This window comes from Phascolarctos cinereus, unplaced genomic scaffold (assembly GCF_003287225.1).
Source record: "Phascolarctos cinereus isolate Bilbo 61053 unplaced genomic scaffold, phaCin_HiC Scaffold_2;HRSCAF=192, whole genome shotgun sequence".
Lineage (NCBI taxonomy): Eukaryota > Metazoa > Chordata > Mammalia > Diprotodontia > Phascolarctidae > Phascolarctos > Phascolarctos cinereus.
Window position 1 is genome coordinate 410,658,870 of NW_027555625.1, and position 17,629 is coordinate 410,676,498.

At 41.2% G+C, this 17,629-nt stretch overlaps 1 long non-coding RNA gene across 1 annotated transcript in view; it reads right to left on the bottom strand.

The window, feature by feature from the left end:
* The window catches only part of LOC110196032 (uncharacterized), a 30,400-nt gene extending 13,226 nt beyond the window's left edge, over positions 1-17,174 (bottom strand). Inside the window, exons 1-2 of the long non-coding RNA XR_002321081.2 lie at positions 17,046-17,174; positions 2,138-2,287 (exon numbers count right to left, since the gene is read on the bottom strand). This is a non-coding gene — a long non-coding RNA (uncharacterized LOC110196032). The remainder of the gene's footprint in view (positions 1-2,137; positions 2,288-17,045) is intronic.
* Positions 17,175-17,629: the final 455 nt, after the last annotated feature.

A 17,629-nucleotide genomic window follows, 5' to 3' on the forward strand; every position in this document is an offset into this window, starting at 1 on the left:
CTCTAAAGACATGTGTGTTTACTACTCTCCTGGTCTATAATCTAGTCTGTGAACAACCATAAATATTCTTTTCCACCCTGGAACTGTGACCATGGTCCCTTCTCCTCTAAGGTCATCAGCTCTACTGTGCTAATGCTCTTCCTTGCCCTGGGACTGTGTGCCTCAGGACTGCAACCTGAATCCGAGTATGGGCAATGCAGCAGAATACTGAACTTGGTGCCAGCAAAGGGACTCCTTTAATCTCCTGAGTAGTTGTTCAATCTCCTTATCCTCTGTGGGCTGCAAGCTCCAGAAGCCACTGCTATTGATTCAGTTACCCCTAAGGCCTGGCTTGGTCAGTGTGGTCTGTGCTTCACTGTGTTCCACTCTCAACTTGGTATGACAGACCTTTCCCTGTCAACCAAGTGGTCTTGGGCTAGAAAACTGTTTCACCCCATCCTTTCGTGGGTTCTCCCATTCCAGAATTAATTTTAAGGCATTATTTAAAGTTGTTTGGAGGGGAATTTGGGAGATCTCAGGTGAGTTCCTTTTCTCTGCTTTCTTGGCTCTGCCCTTTGCATTGGAGGTTTTCAGTGAAAGATTTGAAGGCAGGAAGAGGAGCCAGAACAAATACAAGGAGGCTGGGTCATCCTGCTCAGGGAACAGCAAATAAGTCAATAAGGCTCAATCACAGAATATGTAAAGGGAAGTAGAGTATAATGGAAAAGCTGAGAGGAGATTGGTTGTGAAGAGCTTTAAATGCCAAAGAAAAGGACTTTATATTTTATCCAATATGTAATAGAGAGCCACTGGAATTTATTGAGGGGAAGAGGAAGGAGGTGAATGTTGACAGCTGAGTAAGAGATTGGAGTGGAGAGAGGCTTGAAGGAGACAGACCAACTGAAAAGCTATTGCAATAACTGAGTAAGAAGTATGAAGGGCCTGAACCAAGGGGGTGGCTGTGAATGAAGAGAAAGGGCCATACGCAAGAGATATAGAGAGAGAATCGACAAGATGTTGCAACTGATCGGATGTGTGGAAATCAAATGAGATAATAGTTTGGAAATGCCCTGAAAACCTTAAAGGTTTCAACTGGTGGTTAACTGAGGATTGATAATTGATAATAGCTATTTTGTCAATATGAACTGATTATTAGCTATTATCAACTCTAACTTAGGCAGAGGCACACATAGAGAAAAGGACGTTAGATTAATATCAAGAGACAAATTCCAGCTAAATATGTAGAGTTAGAGAGGGGAGTTGAGGGTGAAATTGATCATTTGAACCCAGGTGATTAGAAGGACTATGATGCATTTGACTTTATTAGTAATAAAGAAGTTAAGAAAAGGGAAAGATTTAGGGAAAAGGAGAGAGTTCTGTTTTGAATATATTTTGTTTTATATATAGGACATCCATTCCAAAATGACCAATAGATAATTGGTGATGTAAGATCAGAATATAGGAGACAGACTAGGCAGAGATAAATGAAATAGGGAACCATATTCCTAGCAATGATAATTGAACCCATGGGTACTGATGAGATCAAGTGAGCAAGTTGAGAAAGAAAAGAAGAGAGGGCATAGGACAGAGGTTTGTGGGATACCCACACACAGTGGTTATGACATGAATGAAAATCCAGCAAAATGGATTGAATAAATTAATGTACCTGTCTTTCCACAACTCTTACAGTATTGGCTAATCTGATTTTTGTCATGTTTGCTGATTTACTGGGTATGAAGTAAAACCACAGATTTGTCTTGGTTTGCATTTCATATTGTTGTTAGTAGTTTGAAATTATTCGGTCATTTCCTTTGACCACTCATCTGTGTTATAAATGGCTTTTGGTCTTTTAGATTTGTTTTTGTTAATATCTGCATATTTTTATGATGAAACCAGATCAACTTTCTTTCCATTGCAGGTTGCAAAGTTTGGGGAGGATTTTGACTGGCATCTCTAAAGCTCATCACAGGATTTTAGAATTTAGACTGGAATGGGTATTAGAGCATATGTAGTCAAAGCTCCTTATTTTACAGAGAAAGAAACTGGGGCACAGTGAGAAGGAGTGACTTAGCCAATGTCATACAGGGAGCTGGAGTTTGAACTCTGGGGAGGGGATGCTTTGGGGATTAATTCCGATGTTAGTTCCTCTATACCATACCCGTTCCTAAGTTAGAGTTGATACTAGTTGACATCAAACAGCCCTTCAAGACGTGCAGAGCATCTCCAGACTGTCATCTCATTAGGTCTTCACAATAGTTCTATTAGGAATAGAAACCAGAATTCCAATTCAGTGGTATAGGGAACTCCCCTACATGGGAAAAAAGAAAAAAAGCACAACTCTTACCAATAATTTCAAATCCTTTTGAGTATAAGGACACTTTGTTAAAGGTTATTTTTTTTCCTCAGAACTCTCACATTGTAGCAATTGTATTACTTGTATTGACTGAGAAATTAAATTATGACCAAACACAATTGAATGAATTTTTATTAATCATATCTACATACATTTCAAAAATAATATTATGTGCATATGAGACATCCATACAGACAGTATGTAGTACTGCTAGAGGCCATTGACTTGCCTTCAGAAACGTTTGGTGGCATTGTAGATATATCTACTTTCATTGTCCCTGTGATTCTGAAATCACAGTCAAATCTTCTCCTTCATTGATTTGGAAAGAGGTGTATGCTAGTTTATGTATCATTTTTGAATTTGAAGATTTCCTGTAAAAAATCCTCCTTTTTTTTTTTTTTACTTTCCATCACCAGTATACTCTGCCCATAGCTTACAGGTAGAGAGCTATTGCCTTACATCTTTTTTCTTTTCAAAATAATACTTTCTCCACCTTTAATGTGACAGCTATCCCTTCCCATGTCTCCATTTTCCCATATCTTGCAAACTCTTTAACTGACAAGAAGCAGCAGCAAATTCTGCAGAATCAGTGGGATGTGTCAGAAAGACCATGGATTGAAAATCAGGAGATCTGTTCTATTCTGAGTTCTGGTCTTTGACAAATCTGCATGACCTTGAACAAGTCACTTCTTGTCTCTGGGCCTCTATTTCTTCTTTAAAAGAAAAGTGTTTGATAAGGTCCCTGCTTCTAAGAATATACAAATCTATGTACTTTGTGCAATTCTCTGGTTTACATTTCTATCTGGTTGTCTGTAAAATGAAATGAACCTGTCTATGGAGAGCCTTTAGCATCTGAGCCAGGCCTGCTACACTATAAATCACAGAATCAAAGATATGAGAGTTGGAAGGGACCTTTGAGTCCATTTTTATACAAGGAAAAATCCTCCCTGTAACATACCTGAGCAATAGTCATCTGGCTTCTGCTTGAAGACTTATAAGGAGAGTGTAATAAAATATGATACAATGTGGAGCCTTGGAGGAAGATTCTTTTGCCAAAGAATGAAGAAGGAAGAACTCTCTCCTTTAATTGTCTTGGAATGATCTCCTCAGGGAGTGAAGAATATGGCCCAGAACAAGGCAGGGCAAGATATGGACTTGCCCAGAACTTTTCTTTTCTTTTCTTTCTTTTTTCTTTTTTTCCATTCTTCCTTCCTTCCTTCCTTCCTTCCTTCCTTCCTTCCTTCCTTTCTTTCTTTCTTTCTTTCTTGTTCAAAATGAGACATTTAGACTGTATTTCAGATATAGAGGCTCCATCTGCCATCCCCAATAGCTTATCCAGGATCCTGTCCCAGAGCTTGTCATCAAGTATCTCTCTTTCAGGATGGAGTAAAGGGAAATAATCTCATATCAGTCTTTGAGATAGCTAGGGGCTGGATCTGAAACACAGCTTCATCATTACTTCCTTTTGCTAATCTGATAAATGTTATTTCTGGTCTTTGGAGCATCACAAGCCATGACCAACCACGATCAACACTAATGAATCCCATGAACCTCACATGATCAACATGCTTTTTAGTATTTCACTTTTCAAAGATCCCTGATTTCATCAATGAAAAGCAATACTCCTTTCTCAATGCAATTTGCAACCTTTCCATCACTCAGAGAAGACAGTTATGTGGAGTTGCTATAAATAAAAGATCAATCACCCTGCAGCTAACTACAGTGCTATCCCTTCAACAATTATCTTCCATTATATATATATATATATATATGTATATATATATATATGTATATATACACACATGTAATATATATACATACATATATAATATATAAATATACCATAATATAGACATCATATATATATCCACATATGTGCAATATACTACACACTGTATATGCATGTGAATGTATGCATACATGCCTATATATGTATATAATAGTACTACAATGTTTAGTACATTTTAATCTATCCATCTATCCATCTATCTACTAGCCATCTACTACTCAGACTGGCAGATCAGGTCTCCAAAGGTTGTCTACTACTTCTACCCTGAGGGGTCACTAGTGTATTTCCCACATTGATTATCAGTTGATATCAATTAGTCAACTAGACTTAATTAGTTTTAGAAAGGTGTATTTACCAAGTAAGAACAGTTGGCACAATATATCTCTCCAAAAGGCCTGTAACGTACTCTTCCATTAGTATATAAAGAATCCAGGTGAAAATAAGCTCAAGCTTAGAGAGTAATGTGGCAAAGTCTAACTCAGAGCTCTGGGTTGCTGAACATCCTTTTCTGCTTTTCATAGGGGAATCATGGAGTTTCTCTTAGAGTATCTTGTTAGGTACTTTAAGGGCATAGGAATCCATGATTGATTGATTAATTCAATTGACCCTCTACTCTTATGCTTACATATATGAATATGTGTACCTATGTGTTATATGTGCATGTATACATACACATATGCATACATACATATGTATGTGTGTATGTATGTGTCTGTGTGTCTATATGTTTATCTCCTCATGTGGTCATGATATCCCCTGACAGAATACAAGCTCTTTGAGTGTAGGACTACTTCCAATCCACATTTATTAAGTGCCTATGATATGCCAAGCACTGTCCTAGGCACTGGGGATACAATGAATAAAAAGCAGTCTTTCTTTTTTTGGCTTCTTAACATTCATGCCTAGCACAGCGCCAGGTAAAGAGTCGGCCCTCAATAAATGCATGTAGCTTGACTGACTAAGCTGATGGTGAATTTCTCTGAATTGAGTGAGCTATGTCCTCAGATGACAGGCACACAACTTGGTCACTGGATCCCAGCTCCAAGTTTTGGCAGCTTGGAAGGACTTGCCAGAGCTTGCACTCCAGCGGCATGGCCTTTGAGAGCCCAAAGTCACCTTCAAGGCATGGTGAGACATCCAAGCGGGAGTTTAAAGGAGTAAGGAAGACACAAAGAATGAAGCAAGCCACTAGTAATAAATGAAATGAAATAATGAATGAGAATTTCTCAAGTGCGTATTATGTGCCAAATACGGTGATAAGTACTGGGGGATGCAAATTCAAAAGTAAGACAATCCCTTCCCTTAAGAAGCTTGCATTCTAATAGGGAAAGACAGCACAAGAGGAGTGGTAGTCAGACAGAGTAGACTTTATCACACCTCTTTCCAAAACAAGGAAAGAGAAGATTTGATCAGGGTTCTAGAATCATAGGGACAGTGAAAGTAGGTTATGTCTACAATGCCACCAAATGCTCCTGACAGTGTCAACTCCCTCTGGCAATACTGGCTGCATACTCTCTCCAATGGCCACCACCCATCAGCCAGTCTGGTCAATGATAGACATTCCATTCCCTTGACCTACCCTAGGTGCCCTAAAGTACTTTAGCTGGCTATGAGGCCTGGTGAAAGTTCTGATACAATCATGCTCTACATCAGTCCAGCTGTTCTCTGCGTCCTTGGCACTGTGAAAGCCCCCTGAAGGAGTTCTTTCACGCTTTGCATGGTGCTACCAACATGCCCCATATTGCTCTATGCTCTCAGCTCCTTGGAGCAACCAGCTAAAACCAGTTTGGTGCAGAGCGACATTAACAAAAAGGTGCGTAAGGCTACTTAATATTACTGTGGCTGAAATGAAATGCATGATTTAAGCCATTTAACACTCCATCTTCTATCAGGTTACTTAAATTTCACTCAATCTGAAGCAGAGGTTATATTAATCATCTCGGTTTTCTGTTCCCAAATAAGTCTGCTCTTTGTTTTTCATGAGCAGACACAGGCTTATTTTAGTTGGATTATTATTATTTTTTAAGGATCATAGAATTTAGAGACAAAGGGATCTTTGAGATCATCCAGTCAAACATCTTTATTTTACAGAACAGAGAACTAGGGTCCAGGGAAGTTGTAACTTGCCCAGTAGCACAGAGGTGGTAAGTGTTGAAGGTGAGTAGAAAACAAGTCCTCTGACTTCAGTTCCAGGATTCTTGCCAAAGAGGTAAAGTGATTTTCTCAAGGTCACACAGGTGGTCATTAACAGACCCAAGATTTAAACACAAGCCTTGGCCATGGAGGCCAGTCCTTGAAATAGCCCTGGGCATTTTCTGCCTGATTTCTATCCTTAGAGCATGCACAGCAATTTTCTGCCTGCTTCCAATCCAAACACAGGTGGAGGCTTGGTAAGCTACTTCCTCCCACGAAATGACTAAGAAGCTAGTGCTGGGTGGTGATGGAAATTCTAGTTGGCTGTGGAGCAGCAAGGGCTGATGACTCATGCTTTGCTGAGGCAGAACTGTGCATGTAAACAAGAGCAGCGGTGGTCTTCTTCTGCTCTCTTCCTCATTGGTGAGAAGGAAGGCCAAACTGTTGTGGGCTGCTGGGGTTAGGGGAACGGCAGCAAGCTGTATTCCCTGAGCTGGCCATCGTGTGTCCATGAGCACATGGTGCCTTTGTTTCATATGGGTTTGTTTTCCCTTGTTCTTAGGTGAATGAGTATTCAGAAAGGGGAGTGCTCAGTACATTAGGGGAGCTGTGAGAGCCAGCAGAGGTATCAGTGGCAGCCAGCATGAGTAGCTGAGGTCACCGGAGTAGTGGCTCTTAACAAAGAGCTTGAAGACAGAGGTACAAGAAAAAACCTGAGGAAAAATAGAAGAGGGTCAAACATTCCTTTCGTATACACACTCAATTCTGGTTTTTTTGTTTTGTTTTTGTCTTTTGGCTAGGCAATGGGATTAAGCGACTTGCCCAGGGTCACACAGCTAGTATGTGTTATGTGTCTGAGGCCAGATTTGAACTCAGGTCCTCCTGAACCAAGGGCCGGTGCTCTATCCACTGCACCATCTAACTGCCCCTACACACTCAATTCTGGCTTAGCAGCTTGAGTCATCAATCCTACTGCTTTCTCAGCAAATCCAGAAGATTCTTCATCACTATATAGCACCAGGCAAGCCTTGGTCACTCATGGTCAAAAGTAGGCTTAGCAATCCTCCACATGTGGTTGTACTGGAAGCAAGAGGAGAAGATCTGTGCATATTCTAAAGACTGGCACCAGGCCAGGAAAATCTGCTTCCACTTCAAGGACTGGCACCCCTCGGCCAGTCGGTTAGACATTACTTTAAAGATTAAAGATCATTTACTGTAACTCCCTACAGGTCAGCCTTATTATTCACATATACGCTTGATGTCAATACTTCTATTCTTGTCCTGTTCTTTGGTCCTTACTGTATGACCTGGATGACTACTTGTTGGGAGTGCTATAGTAGGTATTCTGGGGGCCATCTCCAATTATCCTGTTCTGTATCTTGCCAATAAACCCAGATGGCTCCAGAGGAGAAAGTGAGGCTGGTGACCTTGTATAGCCCTCCCTCACTTCGATTCACTTGCAAGTCATGGCATCACCTTCTGGATGTCCTGGTCCTCTTCAAGAATGAAGGACAAACAATGGTAGGTATTCCTGAACAACTATAGGTTGGACCAGATGGCCTCTAGATTCTGAGATGGCCTTCAGACGCTGGGATTGTGTGATTCTGCGACTGACGGGATGTAAGGGAGTAATATAGAGGAAGAAGACAAAGACAAGATGATGATGTTGAGTCTGGGTGATGGAGAGGATAGTAAGACAGAACGAAATGGCTTCCTGTTACCTCCAGGCTCAAATAGAAACTCTTTTTGGCATTTGCAGTTCTTCACAACATGGCCCTGCTGGCATTTCCAGCCTTGCACATTACTCTCCTCCATAATTCTCATAGGTGTGCATAGAAGGTGGGCTGGTTCTGCTGGCTTACCCTGGGAGAGCATTCCCATTGGTTCTTCATCTTCCCCCACATGTAAAGCTCTGTCTTCCTTCTCCATGCCTTTGGAGTGGCTGTCTACCATGTCTGGAATGATCTGTTTCCTCAACTTTACCTCCTGGAATCTCTCATTTCCTTCAAGAATTCACTCAACTGTCAGATGTCTTATGGACATATAAGCACTTATTAAGTACTTATTAAAAGCCTACTGTGTATGTTAGACACTGTGCTAGATGCTGATGAAACAAAGACAAAAGAAAACCATCTCATGCTTCAAGGAGCTTACACTCTAGGGAGGGGAGACAACACATATACATACATGCACACACATGTGTGTGTATGTATGTATATATGTTATCTCTCCACATTTGAATGTAAGGTACTTGAGAGCAATGTCTATTTCTATTTTGTTTTCCAGAATTTAGTACAGTGGCTGACGCATAACAGGATCTTAATAGGGAAAGCTAGGTGGTGTAATAGAGTACCAGGCCTAGAGTTGGAATCAGGAAAACCTGACTTCAAATCCAGCCTCAGACACTTACCAGTTATGTGACCCTGACCAAATCACTGAACTTCTGTGTGCCTCAATTTCCTCATCTGTAAAATAATAACACTTATTTCCCATGATTGTTATGGTATCAAATGAGATAATAATTGTTGTGCTTAACACAATGCCTTGTATATAATAAGCTCTATTTAAGTGTTAAATAATAAACAAATAATAGTAAAAATTCTTGTTGACTGATTGAAGTGAGAAAAAATAAATGATTTTCAACATGGGATTATGAATTCAGCTTTCAGTATGTTGAATTTAATGTGAGGAAAAAATTTCCTAACAAGTTAAGTTGTCCAAAATGGGAGGCAAAGGGTTTCCTTTCACTTAAGGTTTTCAAGGACGGATTACCATTTGGTATGTATGTTGATTTTTGCTGAACTCTAGATTGTACTGGATGGCTTCTAAAATCAATTAACTGACAAGCACTTATTAAAAGCTTACCACTGTAATAGATGCTAGTAATATAAAAACAAAAACGAAACACATCCCACTCTCCAGGAGCTTACAGTCTAATGAGCAGAGACAAGATGGACTTACCTTGCTCTGTGGAAAATGGATAAAATATTTTTGGGGGGGATGGGGAGAAAGCACTGACAGCCACAGGGATCAGAAATAGCTTCTTAAAAGATGGTGCTTGACCCTATACTTTGTTCATTTTGATTTTATTGTATCAAAATTACTCTACTCTTTAAAAAAAAGGTGATAAACTAGACATTTAGGGGGAAAAGACAAATTTCACACATATACCCATTGTGCTGAACTTTCATTTGACTAAACTTACTTGTTAAAAAGGAAGATTTCTCATTGGGGGTGAAGAAGTTGGCAGATAATGAGAGAGATGCAAAAAACAAAAGAAAATGACAAGAAAGAAAAGAATGCTAATGAAACACTTAACAGTGCAGAAAGCTCAACAGGAGACACAGAAGTAGCGTATTAAATTTAAATATGCACTTATACAACCAAACTGTATGCAGCTGAAGTTCATAGTTTCAGATGCTATCCTCTTTTCTGTTCTTATTTTTGCTTATTGCAATATTTACATTAGTTGATGTTTATTAAGTCCATAATAAAAAAGAAAACTTTGAAAAAGTAGAAGAAAAGAAAGTGCTTGTGCTGAGCTTTGATGGAACCTAAGAGGTTCTAAGAATTCTAAGAGGTCGGAGTGAAGAGGCAATGCATTCCTGACATGAGGGGCCCAGCTGGAGCAAAAGCACAGAGGAAAGAGGTGGTGAGTGTCTTGTGTGAGGATCTCTTCTGTGGTTCTGTCAGCTCCATATTTCTGGGGGGCACCTTAGTGGAGCTGTCCTATAAGGAGTTGGAAAATGTTGGTCTGGAGCTTTGGGGTCAGGTTGGATTGAAAAGGAGATACAGATTTGTGAGCCAGTCACTCAGGAAGAGAAGTAATAGTTGAACCCATAAGATTAAATGATTTTGCCAAATGAGAGAGTACAGGGAAGAGAAAAGGCCTGAAGACTTAGGCCTTGGAGGGCGTCTTCATTAACAGGTGAGGACTTAGACCTTGGGAAAGCTAGGTGTCACAGTGGATAGAGTGCTGGCCCTGGAGTCAGGAAGATTCATTTCCCTGAGTTCAAATCTGGCCTCAGACTCTTATTAGCTGTGTTACCCTGGGCAAGTCAATTAACCTGATTTGCCTCAGTTTCCTCATCTGTAAAATGAGCTGGAGAAGGAAATGGCCAACCATTCCAGTATCTTTGCCAAGAAAACCCCAAATGGGGTCATGAAGAGTAGGACACAACTGAACAACAACAACTTGGGCTTTTGAGAGGGTCTTCACTTACAGGTAAGAGAACAGAAAGTCAAGGAAGAATGTTTAAAGAAGAGCAGTGACAATGAGCCCCAGAAGCCAAGCAAACACCGAGAGTCCAGAAGGCAGAAGGCGCTGAGTGACAGACAGATGAAACAGCCAGGTCGAGGATGATGATGACTGAGAAATACTATTGGATCAGGCAATTAATTTAGTATAAAAGACCTTTTCTGTAATGCTTTCAGAAAATGATAGGTATTGGAGGCAGATTTCAAGGAGTTAAATGTTGAATTGGTGATGAGGAAGGAAGGCCGTAAGAAAAACTTGCTAGGAATTGAAGTGATAAGCAAGAGAAAGACAGTATAGTAACTTGATGGGAGAATAGCTACAGAAAAAAAAAATTCTCTCTTCCCCCATCTCCCCAATTATAGAACAGACTTAATCATGCTTGTTGACAGAAATAAAGGAGGCAATGGAACGGAAAAGATTAAATATGCATGAGAGAGAGGAGAGGATTAATAAAGAAAGATCTCAGGGGAGTGTGGGCATCATAGGGCAGTGGGAAAAGTTCTGGATTTAGAATCAGTGGACGTGAGTTCAAATCTCGGTCCTGCTACTTACTATACATGTGACCTAGGGTAAGTCACTCCACCTTCTGGTTTCAGTTTCCTCAGCTATAAAAGGAAGATATTGGACTGGGTGGGCTCTTAAGATCCCTTTCAGTTCTAAATCTCTTTAATCTGATGGGGGAGAGAGAGAAAAGATCAAGGTCAGAGTTGATAGGGTTAGCCTTGGAAAGAAGGAAGGATATCCTGCTGAGACAGAAGGGAAAACAAAAAGAAATGTTGGGTAAAGCTGAAGAAAAAACAGACAAACAAGTAAGTCTAGAGGCATGAAGTAGTACAAGGGAACTCCCTTTGCATGACTTCAACGTTTTCAATGACCTAGAAGCCAAGGTCATTTTCTGAGAAGGATGAGCCTAGAGGTTAGGAGTTTGAGGAAAGTGGTAAAACTCTGAAATGGTTCCAAGGGGCAATACAATAGGAAATTGATAAAATATGAGTAAAAGGACTGGTAAAGAGTAGTGAGGACCAAATCATTGGTAAATATAGAAAATATTTAGTAGATCCAATCAACTTCGTTTCTCATCTTTTATTGGCAATGCTTGGCAGGCCATGAAGAGGAGGAGAAACAGGTTATTAAGGAAGGAAGAGCAGAAAGTCAGGACGACAACAGATTCTAGAGTGTTGGTGAGCATGGAACTGAGGTGGCATTCTAGATAGATCGATGGACTTGGAATCAGGAAGACCTGCGTTTAAACTTACCTCAGACCTTTACTAATTGAGTGACTCTGAGCAAATCATTTAGCCTCTGGGTAGGATGGCCTTCATGGCCCCTAAGGAATTTTCCAGCTCTAAATTTATGATCATGTGACCTATGAGCTGGGTTCCAGTTTGAAAAAAGAAACAAGAGAAGTCAGTGTTGGAGTGATGCCTCCCTTCAGTGGTTCAAGGATCCATGACCTACTCCATCACTGTGCATTCATTTACCTTGCAGCTTTAGCAGGCAATCAACAAAGGTTTATGAAGTGCGTACCATGTACCAAGCACTGGGACAAGCACTGAGGACGCAAACAAAAGCAGGAACAGGCCCTGCCCTCCAAGTTCTCACAGTCTAAAGGAGGAAACCGCAGGAGAACCACGGGACACCTACAGTTTGTGCGCAGAGCAAACGGAAGGCAGTATCAGAGGACTGGGGGCCTCAGGAGACGAGGAAAGGCCTCCTATAGCGTCTGTGTGAGTCCAGAGGGAAGTCAGGGGAGTTAAAAGGCAGAAGAGAGCAGGGAAAATCTCACAGGCCTGGAGGCCTTCTGGATCAAAGCTCCAGAAATAGAAGATGCATGTAAGGGACAGCACAGCAAGACTCCACAGGGCTCGGAAAGGCGAACATGTAAGCAAGCTGGAAAGGGAGAAAGGCACCAGATCGTGAAGAGTTGGGAAGCTTTATTGATTGATGAGACTACATGCGTACACATGCACACACAGGCATATATGTGTGTGCTGCCTTCACACACGTGTCTGTATGGGTGTCTACATGTATGCAACAAGTATGTATAAATACATGAAAGAGAGGAAGATTAATGAAGTGAACAAGCGCACACACACTCACACTCACCCCTCAGAATCGTCAGAGTTCACTGAATAGCTGAATGATGCTGCTTAGATACGGCCCTGGAATAAAATGAGACTGCTGGTGTAGGGGTTTGGGGACAGGAGCTCTCTGCCTGGAGAGACGCTGGAGAAAGTTGGAGAGCAGATCTGGAGGGATCCAGCTGTTCATCACATAGCAAACGCATCAAAAGAGCAAGTGAGTGAGGAGACCCCTGACAAGTTAGAGTTCAGAGTTACACCTCATTACTGCCCCTGGGCAGAATTACTGAAACCATGTTCTCTTCCTCCTTAAGTATCACTAGGGGTACTTCCAGTCCTTCGCCCACCTTCACCACTTAATCTTTTTCTATTATGAGATAGCTGGCCTTAGGTTGTAGTAGAATATAAGCTCTCTGAGGGCAGGGACTATTTTATCTTTGACTTTGTCTCCCCAGAGCAGTGTGTGTGTGTGTGTGTGTGTGTGTGTGTGTGTGTGTGTGTGTGTGTGAGAGAGAGAGAGAGAGAGAGGAGAGAGAGAGAGAGAGAGAGAGGGAGAGAGAGAGGAAAGGGAGAGAGAGAGAGAGGGAGAGAGAGAGGAGAGAGAGAGAGAGAGAGAGAGAGAGAGAGAGAGAGAGGAGAGAGAGAGAGAGGGAGAGAGAGAGAGAGAGAGGGAGAGAGAGAGAGAGAGGAGGAGAGAAGAGAGAGAGAGAGAGAGAGAGAGAGAGAGAGAGAGAGAGAGAGAGAAGAGAGGAGAGGGAGAGAGAAGGGACGGAGAGAGAGGGAGGGAGGGAGGAAGGGAGGAAAATGTCTTGGGGACATTCTACTTAGCATTTTTAGAAACTAATGTCCCCTGAAGTCATTGTGTTAAATCCATAAATTAGTTGAAGTATTTAATTGAGATGAGAGAGTATTTTTAAAACATTGTAGCTGTTTCCAGAAAGTGAAGAAAAATCTCTTGGAGATTAAGTGAGCAGTAGTGACTAAAACCTGGAAGATCTGGAGACATTTGGCAGTAGGTTCTCCCCAATTCCCCTTTCCCTCCCTCCAACACTGAGCTCATCCCAGGCAGCCTGACTTTGTTTCGTCCTTTCACTATTTCTCCATTTCCTGCTGTTTCGTTTGTGTACAGTTTAATAGGTAAGCTCTTTAGAGCAGGGCCCTTTGTCTTCTGTGTCAAATGCTTTTAAACAGTCATGTTTCCTTATAATACTTTAGCAACAAGAATAGAGAAAGTTGACAGAGTTTTTTTCCCTTTTCTTCTCTTTTTAGGGGGTTTAGTATATGTGACAGGCATCAGGAGAACAGAAATTTCCCCTGGGACTAGGGGGAGCACAGGATTGTCACAGATAGCCTAGGGCAGCGGTGACCCTTACACGATAATAATACTGTGTCCTGTCTAATAGACACAAAACCTTTGGGGACAAGTCCTGCCAAATTTTCTCAGATCAGCTTCACTAGGTTCCTAGATTTCTCATGATGACAACGTGCAATACTAAAAAGGCAGCTTAGTGACATAGGGGTTTGGATTCTGAAGACTGGAATTCCAATGCTGACTCAGATGCCTATTAGCTGTCTGTCCCTGGGCAAGTCACTTAACCTCTGTTTGCCTCAGTTTCCTCATCTGTAAAATGAGAATGGTTATTACTTCTTAAGGTTGTTGCGAGAATGAAATCAGATAATATATGTGAAATGCTTTGCAAACTGTAAAAGCCCTACGTAAATTTTAGCTCTTAAGGTACAAATCATCGTGCATCTGAACACTGCAGTAGCTTAGATCAAAGGCTGAAGTTAGAGGTATAAGGCTCTGATAGTTTGCCACTAACTAGATAGGGAACCTGGGCTAAGTCTTCTCCCCTTTCTTGGCCTCAGTATTCTCATCTGTGAAATGAAGGCTCTTGGAAAAAGCAGAACGGAATACTGTAATCTAATAACTAAGCTTGGCTCCTAGGAGAGTGGATAAACTGGGCCTCGATCTCCTTTTAGTAGAGGTGAGGGACTATGGCTGTTAAATAAATACTACAGAGACTGTCAGCTCTGATTGATTTGTAGGTTAATTATTCTGTACTGCTTTTTTCCTTTCTCTTTCTTGGTTACCAGGGACATATTTGGAAGTTAAGGTAAGTTAAAAGCAAAAGATATCAGTAATAATGAGATTTTTAAAAGAAAGGAAAAGAAATGAAAGGTCTTGCCTGGATACTCTTGAGATCCCATTCTACTGAAACACTCTTGTGAATCTAAAGGTACTTAAAACATGAGCCAAAAGCTGGAGGAGGAGGTGATTGGAGAGGGGCTGGGAGTGGCAAATTGAGGTATTTTGAGGTATTCTGAAATCGTGTTATAAAGGTAGGTCATGTTTTGCTTAGATGACTGTCCCTGTTCGTTGTAAACCAACAGCAGAAGACTAGCCATAAGGCCAGAGATGGTAGGATTTTAGAGCTCAAAGGTACCTTAGAGTCCTTCATCTGAGGCCCAGAGAGGTGAGATTCGAAGTCAGGTCCTCAGATTCTAAATCCAGTCCTCTTTTTGCTAGACTGCAATGAATTTCTTAGAACCCTCTAATTCCAAGGAATCTTTTGGCATGACAAAAAGTATCTTGGTTTTCAAATCGGGGCACCTTGATTCAAAATCCAGATCACTTACTCACCTCACTTCTCTGGACCTGCATTTCCTCATCTGTAAAAGGGAGAGAACAACGTCTATGTGATGACCACTTTGTGGGGCTAGCGTGACATTTGAACAAGATGGTAGATGTCAAGCACTTTGTAAACCTGAAAAGCCATGCATAAATGTAAACAATGGCTATGAAGACCCTGCCAAAGCTGTGTGGACTGTCTTTACCTTAGTTGAAGTCACTTCACAAACACTGAATGAGGGGAGCCCCTGAATTATGGGGTGTGGGCGTGATTCCAGTCAGTCACTAAATGTGTCCTGTCCTTGCCAAACTAGCTGGCTGACATTTCCTTCATCAGGTCAATTCCTTAGACAATGAACAGGAGCACAAAAACAGTCCAGAGAAAAAAAAATCCTCCAGCAAACACAATTAACTAACCATCTATTGTCTCTCTCTCTCCTTATTAAAGGTCAAATAGGATTATTGCAACTAATTACAGGTGCCATGAGTTTGGCAAGATCTGTTGTTATCATAACAGAATCAGGCCTGGTTACTGACTTTGTAAGAAGCAGCCTGATACAAGGATTGACTCACCTGGGAATTTAAAAATTCCTTTTTACATGATTAAGCTTTGGAATTACAATTTATTGGATCAGACCAACCAAATAATCCTGGTCAGAAATAGAAGCTCTCTTTTATCAAGTTCTTTCCCTTTCCATCTCTATGTAGACTGCTTATTTCATGCAAGTCCATGCCAACTACACATAATATGAAGAGTATGCACATATACGCAGATACATAGAATGTAGTTTGGGCATTTAATGAGGTAATTATACATGTTAACTGGTTTCCTCGAGAAATCAGAGATATAAAGTTTCCCACCATTCTTTTCCCCTCACAGCTCCATATTTTATAAAGCTCTTATTAATTTGCAAACCAGTTAATTACGATTCCCCCAGACTAAATAACTGTACAGTTGGAGATGTACTAGATGAGTGGTTATGGCAGGGGAAAGCATTTTTTTCTTTGCCTATTACACATATTGTTTTAGGTAATTAACATCCACTTTGTAGTGGCAACCCCGACGCCTCGCTGTCTGAACAGTGCCTTGGCTTGAGGCCCCTAAAGCAGCCCTGGTGCACTTCTGGCAAAATCACGTGATATTGTTATATAATTCCAAGGGATGAAAGCCATTGTGTAGATTCAGGTTGATTAAAAGGGGATTTAAATACAGATCTTTGTAGACATACATAGCTCTACACTCTCTCTCTCTCTCTCTCTCTCTCTCTCTCTCTCACACACACACACACACACACACACACACACACACACACACACACACACACTGGTCTTTTTGCATGTATGTCTCTTCCCAGGTTCAATCTCACAGTTTTCAGAAAAGTGCAAAAACAAGGCAGCAGATGAATTCTTGCAGTCTTTTCCCAGAGGGCAAAAATCAAAGCAATGGTGTGGGAGTTGCTAAGAGGGCCATTTTGACTCTGTGTAAAGGAAAACTTCCTAACAGTCATTGCCATACCAGAGTAGAAGGAACTAACTCAGTAGGCGGCGGGTTCCTTCTCACTCGAGTTTTCAGTGGCTACTTGTCAATGAAGGTATCATTGAAAGGTTTCCTACTCAGACATGGGCTGGGCTAGATGGCCTTTGGGCTTTCTTCTAATCCTGAGATTCCAAGTTGACCCCTTTTATCTTTGTCATTATGTGTGGGTTTCAGTTTAGGGGGGGGGGTCTAGACCAAAAGAAGAGGTGATGAACATGAACAGAAAATGCTGAAGGAAATTCTTCTCTCTGCCCTGTCTTACTCTCTGCTTGAATTCACCTACCTCTATGGAGAGGCTGGAGGACTCCATCTCTGGAATGATTTCTCAAGCAGTCATTCCTTTCCTTCCCATCCTGTGGCCTGTGTGATCACCCTTCTCTGAACCAAGGGGGAGACAGTGTGTGTTGTCACAGTTCAGTTGAAAATGATCCCAAAATACTTGGCAATCCTCAGCTTTCTGAGTGAATTCCTTAGCCTCAGAAGACATGGTTATAGAGCATTTAGAATCATTTGACCCATGTAACTCAAATTGCTCCCATTAACAAAAAGTTATGCAGAGCGTTGTGCAATCTAAAGTAGTATTTCTCAATAACCTTTTGCATTCCTGTCTTCTTAGAGGCTTCAATAATTTATAATCCAGAACGTTTTATTTTGTCTAAATTTAAAACCCCATAATTGAAAGATATAAAGGGGCAGGGTGGGGGTGGGGGAGCAGCTCTGAATGCAGACTATTAGAGCTGGACAGGGCTTTGAAAGCAAAGATCTTGGAATGTCAGATTTGGACGGCACCTTCAAGTATTTAGCATAGAATGTCAGAGGTGAAAGAGACTCTAAAGATGGCCCAGTTCACCCTCCACTTCTTACAGA